A 6,000-nucleotide genomic window follows, 5' to 3' on the forward strand; every position below is an offset into this window, starting at 1 on the left:
CTTTTTCACATGGTTCTAAATTAAGAATTACTACCTCTTATCATTTTTATAAGAGACACGTGACTTTTTAGGTTCATTGAATAACCAATGTATTTGGTCTGTTTATAGACTAGATATATTGATTATTTAATGTACCTAAAAAGCAAGTTGTCTCTTATAAAAAGAAACAGAGGTAGTAATATTTATTTAACAAATGTAAAACTGACATTTTCTAGTTAAGAACTAATTTTATATTACCCTGATAATGGTTAGGGTAAGGCCTTAGTAAATCATCTCTAGTTTGGAAGGATGCTACTTTCCCTGCCCATTTGTTTTCTTAAGGAGTAAGTTAACTAACTAGTTAGTATTTAAAAAAAATCACATGTTCTCTTATAAAAACATAAGTAACCGCTTTGAATAACAAATCTATAATATAAGAAAATTCTATCTTTTTGAACTTTCGTGGTGCTGCCAAGTGGCTTCCTGTGAACACAATATTCCCTTCTTCAGAAAGCGCCACATCACTATTGATTTCTCAACCTTCCATCAGTTACTATTTGTTTCTTCTGCCTTCCACCTTCCATCTGTTAATGATATTTACTTCACTCAACCTTGCACTTCTGGCAGTTACACCTTCCATCGGTTACTGCTATTTACTTCACTCAACCTTCCACTTCTAACAGTTACATGCAGGCTCTTTGTCTCTTTCTTTCTCTCACGTCCTCTCTCTCCTTCTTCCTCCTCTTCTTTCTTCTTCTTCTTCTTCTTCTTCTTCTTCTTCTGCTTCCTTTTTCCTCTTCTTTCCAATCCGTAATGATACCATCAAAGTTCTTTCAATAACAAATCAAGATCCTATCTATAACACATTGCTAACAAGTCCTAACCGAAGCCGATAAAATTATTGAACTCAGTCATACATATGCAATTTCGTATCTTGTCACTGGTGTTTGATTTCACTAACTGATGTTGTTTTTCACAGGAATTGAACATTGGTAGCTTTTAACTGGTGTTGAGCTTCTTAAATATTTGTCTGGTTTTCGAATTCAAGTTTTATAAGAAGCTTTGAGGTTTGAAGATGGTCGAGATTGGAGCAATTCTCTTCATTCTTCTATTTGGTGTTTTTTGTCAAATGTTTTCATCGGAGCAATTTTCAGGCGGTTTTCTGGTGGTCGATAAACGTGGATCTCCTATTCCCTTTTGATTTCTTTTCTAGTACTCCTTCCTTCTTTCACTTCTGTTTCGTTTGTGTGGTGTTATGTTGTTGTTCATGTTAACAATGTGTTTTCAAAATACAGAGCTTTCCACCTTGCCTGTTAAGTGTTCGATGTTAAGTGTTCGATGAAAGTTCCAAACCAATCTCTTTCTTATTTTTCGGTTTCATATTTGTTGTTGTTGATGTTTTATTGTTGTTGTTAATGTGACATTTGTTAGAAATTTTATTTGCAGGGTGAGGATATTTATGATTTTGTGATTAGAGAAGTGAAGGAAGAGACAAGGGTAAGCAAACACAAAATAAAGTACATATTAATTTGTAGTGTTTTATTTTTTTTCTTGTCACTGACTGTTTTGATCATTATTAATTAAGGGTGTCGAGCATTGAGAGCAAGCCAAGCCGACCATTGGGAGAAACCCGTATACTTCACGTTGCAACAGATTTTCTGGTCCATATTTCAATTCCTAAGGAGCCTACAGTTTCGCCAATCCGTCGCGGCATCCACATACCACACATTTCAAATTACTATTGACAGCACAGGTAATGCTTCCGGTCATCGTTGGAAAAGGCGTTGACGTTTGGGATCACAGGCGTGACCTAAATTTGTCTGGTACTTATTCTTTTAATTTTTCTTATCTTTCATACAATACAATACAGATTGAAATGCAGCAGATTGTTCCGAATTTGGGAGTTAGGTTCTTTAGCTATGACCAAGCATCTAAGTATGCTATGCACATCAACTGGTGTGCATAGTATACGACTCTTACATTTTTTAGGTACATGCTGGTTTAAGACCTTGGTCTATTTGGTATTGTATCAATATTATTCACATGAATTTTAAGTGCATATGACATTTTTCCTGGGTTATTTTCATGTCTGTATGAAAACATTGTGGTGACTATTTTGATGTTTTGTTTTAGGTAATGAAGCACTATGCGTATTCAAATTTGTCACGAAGTTCTCATAGATTTGTCTCTGCTTTTTTTGAGTTGATATCATCATTAGCGGAAACATTTATGTAAGAATGGTTTCAATTATAGCATGTGTCATCTCTCACTGGTAAGCTTCAGAGCTTCACCGGGGATCTTGCCGAGGTTTAATTCTAGCAGGTGGTACTTTTACTTTATACTCACTGTTGTATGGAAATGTAAAAGTTGGTCTACTACCTTGTGATAGAACTGCCAATGAGGTTATGCTTTTGGAGGACACAACAACTCCTCCTTCTAAGATCAACTTTTACTCCAGAGCTAGAAGGGCCATTGAGAAACACAAATTCTGTCACTATCTGATTCTGTTCTTGGCCCTTTTTGGTTCCTGTATGACTATTGGAGCCGCAGTCCTCACTCCAGCACTCTCGGTCTTATCAGCTTCATATGGAGTTAAGAGATCCATATCAAAATTATCACACCTATGTAAAGTGCTTAATTGTTACACTTATTTGCCCCTAAAACTATCTGATTACTTTCTTGTCTGTCTATAATCAGTAAACCCAACTATATCCTTGAAATGCATTGTGTCTAATATGTCTGTTTTTGATTGGATTTAGAATGAATCATATTGATCCCTTGCTTAAATTATCATGTACAGGTTGGTTAAGGATAGGTTCATGAACATGGCATCGAAGGTTAATGAACAAAACGAAGTATGGGTGAAGACGAGGATGACGAGGATGCTTAAGGTAAGTTATGTCTGGCTGGTTTATGTTTTCTCCTAAATGCTTTGCTGCCCTGTTTGATTTTTTGATGATGACCTTTTGAGACATGTCTTATTTTGAATGTGTTAAAGGGCTGCCTTGAAAGGCCAAGGTTTGAATGTTTATTTAGTTTTGTATTGAATGAACTATTTTGAATTGGTGGACATGGTATGAGGTTTAGGAATGATGCAGGTTTGGCTTTGGGATGAATGTGTGTGCATTAACTGATGCAAGGGCTGGTTTGATAGAGCGAAAGCAAACCCTTCCTATTAGTTTTGATGTGATCCTGTTGCTTTGGACAATAAGTCATATATTTCTTCTGATCCATTGGCTGTAGAAAGAAATATTGTTGTCCATGGACAGATAATTTTGCAACTGTTAGCAGACTCTTTGCAACACCCTATTACCTTCAATCAACGACAACGACTTTGTTGATGAATCTGTCAAAGAATTCTATTGCACTTCAGCTTTCATGGCTGGCACACCTGAACATGTAAGACTTTGTTAAAACTCTGTGTTTTTTTAATATCACTGAATCTAATGAATTCATTTAAATTTGTAGTTGGGAGTTTTGCTGGAACACCACCCAAGAAGATGGTTGTTGATGTTGTGTTTATGGCTACTATCAACATGGTTTGGCACATTGATATTGTGTGGTGTTGCATATCTCAACAAAATTCCCATTCTTCCGTAGCTACCCTTATTTGTCTATAGAGACATGTCAAAAAAATATTGCAGGGATGGTCTGAAAGTTATTTTCGTCTCCTTAGGATGCTTTTCACAACCATAAAGCTTCTCACTCTCTTCGTTTTCTTCACTCAGGTAGGACGAAGAGGAATCATCCACAAAGCGGTTCCGCGACATGGAACAACTGTCTGGTGGTTAAAAGACTGTTGCTGCACTTGCATTGCTATTCTCCATCCACAGGTAGAGTTGTTTGTACTTGCAAACTTATTTTATTTTTCTATATGAGCATATTTGGTTGCAGAAAATATTGTTTCCTTTTCTTTTAATCACAAAAGATTCATATTGTTTTTAGATTTCTGTTTTTAAAGATTTGTATTTGTAAACATGAAAACGTAACAATGTTAAATAGTAATTTTTTATAGGATTCTTATTTTAGTTTCAGGAAGAGTTCATCCAAATAGTACACCCACACAACTTGCCTGCATCAGTTTCATAGAAACGTGGTGCGCATATTCGTTGACATGGTTCCCACTATATTTTTTAAGTTATAGGCTTTCACCATTTTTCATACTGGATGAAGTTGATGCTGCATTGGATAACTTGAATGTTGCGAAGGTTGCTGGCTTTATTCGTTCAAAATCTTGCGAAGGAGCGAGGGTTAATCAGGACGCTGATGGAGGAAATGGTTTTCAGAGTATTGTAATATCTCTGAAAGACAGTTTCTATATATATAATAATGAAACTATTTACTGTGTTCTATTGTGTTCTACTGCTAGCAGCATTGTTGTTTATGCATTCGCAGGTCCTTGCAGAATTTGACAACAGAATGTCCAACCGAATGAGGCGTGAATCATTGTGCCGAGGTCGCCATTTGAAAGATAAGTGATCCATACTTTTTATCACAACTCTACTACTATGGCATTTTTGCACTCCTTTGTGATAACCATGTCGTCGATACATGTTCAACACGATATACCCTTGCAAACTTATAATCACATGACAGGGAGTTCAGACTGTTTTTGATATGGAGATGACATGTTTTGGCATAGCAGCATTCTCAAGGTCTCGCCTTATAGCGGAAAGGTGGAGTATTCTATCAATAATTATTCTTGATACAGCATCCACAGAGGCAACTCCGATTGAAAATAAATTACCTTGCTGTCTTGAGGAGCTTTATAAAGGTACTACCAAAAAGATGAAGATCTCAAGGGAAATCACATACGCAAGCGGGTAAATGCTCTTGCCCTTTCCTTTCACTTTTATGTGGTTACAAATATACTGGAGCTTGACTGCAGTGCAGATATGTATTGCTGTGGAATGAATATATGTATTGCAGTAAAACTCTACCTGTGGAACGAATATCTTCTACATATGTATTGCTGCAGATATTGTATTCATCATTGATGAGAAGCTTGACAGTGTATTTACAAGAGAAGGCAATGATTTGGTTGGGACACAAAACATATCACTTGCAGAAGGCAACAAATCTAAATGGTTCTTTACCACTCTTGGAGCTATAACCAACTGCTGCATGGCCCAGCAACAAATCTTCAACAGCTCTCTTTTCTACTATCAATGAGAAATGAAAGAATAGTGCAATAGAAAGTGTTGAGATCCTGTTAGAAACTTGAATACATTTACATGGTTGTGTAGAACACATGTTCTATTAGACTTTGCAGTAATCAACCTAGCCAAGATGCACATCTGAAGAACACATGTATCTTTTCTCTATGCATCTATATCCCAAATGATTTTAATATAGATCCTGCCAAAATATGAGTTTTATAGATTGAAAATTTTCAATTATGTGAAAAATTTGTGTCTGCTGAGATATATTTATATGTTGCCTTCTGCAAGTGATATGTTTGCTGAGATATATTTTCAATTTTGTTTACAGAGATATATTGATTTGCTACTAGAGCACACTATTGTTGTGTTGCAACTTATAATTCAGGTGTTGCTATCTTCAAATTTCTCCACCTTCATCGGTCTTTCAAGTGTCTGCAGCAATTCAAGAGCTGCAACAGAACTCATGCAACGGCGGACATCCCACTGGCAGTGCTGGGGTGCTGGATGGATCAATCTAAAATTCATTATTGAGATTTATTTTTGGTTTCTAAGTGAAGCACGAGATACTCTAAATAGAGATGCACTGTTTTAGAAAAACATTTATATTTATATCAAATATAGTTTTAAAATTTAATCACTATTTTAAAATGTACTATTTTGTAATCGGTGGTCAGGTATAAAGTCTTCATATTTTAGAATATTTTATGACTATGAGAATGTTTCTTGGATATTGTTTGGAAATGGTTATTTTTAAGGAAGATTGGAATTAATGAATCATGATTTACAATGTACTTTATGGTTTCTGGAGTTTTCATTTACTCATATTTTATTGGGATTTTTTAAATACCGGGATTGTATA

General features: G+C 35.6%; 1 long non-coding RNA gene across 20 annotated transcripts; it reads left to right on the plus strand.

The window, feature by feature from the left end:
• The first annotated feature begins 484 nt into the window (after positions 1–484).
• Positions 485–5,781, plus strand: LOC131638519 (uncharacterized). 20 transcript variants are annotated; one of them, XR_009294692.1, is made up of 7 exons: positions 488–1,476; positions 1,565–1,732; positions 1,850–1,968; positions 2,113–2,870; positions 3,078–3,378; positions 3,448–3,812; positions 4,009–5,781. It is a non-coding gene; the product is annotated as an uncharacterized LOC131638519 (long non-coding RNA). The 20 variants fall into 20 exon arrangements; XR_009294687.1 differs by having other exon boundaries at positions 487–1,476; positions 1,565–2,870; positions 4,009–4,271; positions 4,375–5,781; XR_009294691.1 differs by having other exon boundaries at positions 487–1,476; positions 1,565–2,870; positions 3,448–3,628; positions 3,708–3,812.
• The last annotated feature ends 219 nt before the right edge of the window (positions 5,782–6,000 follow it).

The sequence above is a fragment of the Vicia villosa genome, unplaced genomic scaffold (genome assembly GCF_029867415.1).
Source record: "Vicia villosa cultivar HV-30 ecotype Madison, WI unplaced genomic scaffold, Vvil1.0 ctg.002326F_1_1, whole genome shotgun sequence".
In the NCBI taxonomy this organism is placed as follows: Eukaryota; Viridiplantae; Streptophyta; class Magnoliopsida; order Fabales; family Fabaceae; genus Vicia; species Vicia villosa.